The following is a 1,533-nucleotide window of genomic DNA, read 5'->3' as shown; positions in this document are numbered from 1 at the left end:
CCCCCTGAGTGAGCGCTATCCGATCTGGAGGTATCCGCCACGGGGTGGCTACAGATAGGCCCATGAGATCTGCAAACCACGGGCGTCTCGGCCAATGAGGGGCTATGAGAACGACCTCCGCCCTCTCCCGTAGAATCTTGCGGATGACCGCTGGAAGAATAGGAAGCGGAGGAAAGGCGTACAGAAGGCCCCTGGGCCATGGGATGCGTAAGGCATCCACTCCCTCCGCCCCTGGAGACTGAAAGCGGGAGAAAAACCTTGGAAGTTGGGAGTTCTGTTCCGAGGCAAACAAGTCGAGGACTGGGTGTCCCACTCTGTGAGATATGGCTAGGAACAGGCCTGGATCCAGACGCCATTCTGAATGATCCACCGTCGCTCTGCTGAGAGCGTCTGCCTATTGATTGATCTCCCCCGAAATGTGATCTGCCCTTATCGATAACAGATTGGCCTCTGCCCAAGAACAGAGCAGCGTGGCCTCTGTCATCAGAGGGCCTGAGCGGGTGCCCCCTTGGCGGTTCACGTGCGCCTTGGCCGCAATGTTGTCCGTGAGGACAAGTATGTGTTGGCCTCTCACCTTGTGCTTGAAGTGACGCAACACCAGATGAATAGACTGGAGCTCCAGCCAATTTATGTTGTGTGCCAGATCCTCCTTTGACCATCTCCCCTGGGCCATCTGAGACTGGAGGTGAGCCCCCCAGCCAAAGAGACTGGCGTCCGTGGTGAGTACTATCCGTGACTGTTCCCTGAATTTCAATCCTTTGTTGATTGCTCGAGAACGCCACCACAGGAGAGAACGTGCTACTAGGGGAGTTAACCGCACCAGTCTGCTGGAGGATGTTAACTTCTTCCTCTGAAAAGGGAGGAGGAACCATTGCAGGGTTCTCGAATGAAGTCTGGACCAAGGCACTATGGCGATGCAAGATATCATCTTGCCTAAGAGCTGGGAAAGGGTGAGGAGTGAGACTGACCTGGTGTGTTGAACCAGTTGGACAAGAGCCCTGAGGCTGACTCTGCGGTCCGGTGAAAGATAGACCATGCATTGGGTCGTATCTATTACTGCTCCAAGATGAAGAAGCCGTGTGGATGGAACCAATTGACTTTTGGGGAAATTCACTAAGAATCCATGATCCTGTAGTACCTCTATAGTGCGGGCTACCTCTGACTGCGCCGCCTGGACCGACCTTGATTGTATGAGGATGTCATCCAGATAACACTGGATCCGTATGGACTCCAGTCTGAGGTGAGCAGCCAGGACCGATAGAATCTTTGTGAATACCCTCGGGGCGGATGAAAGGCCAAACGGAAGTGCCCTGTATTGATAATGATAAGATCCATAACAGAATCTGAGAAATCTGCGATGTGATTGAAAAATTGGAATGTGAAGATACGCCTCCTTGAGGTCTATGGACGTAAGGAGGTCGTTTTTCCTTATGCTGGCCAGAATAGATTGGAGTGTTTGCATTTTGAACTTTTTGTATATTAGATAAGAATTTAGGCGTTTTAGGTCCAGAATGGCCCTCCATCCTCCCGAGG

This window comes from Protobothrops mucrosquamatus, unplaced genomic scaffold, assembly GCF_001527695.2.
Source record: "Protobothrops mucrosquamatus isolate PMUCROS unplaced genomic scaffold, P.Mucros_1.0 scaffold508, whole genome shotgun sequence".
NCBI lineage: Eukaryota > Metazoa > Chordata > Lepidosauria > Squamata > Viperidae > Protobothrops > Protobothrops mucrosquamatus.
The sequence above is the reverse complement of the archived record's forward strand: the minus strand, read 5'-3'. Positions refer to the sequence as shown.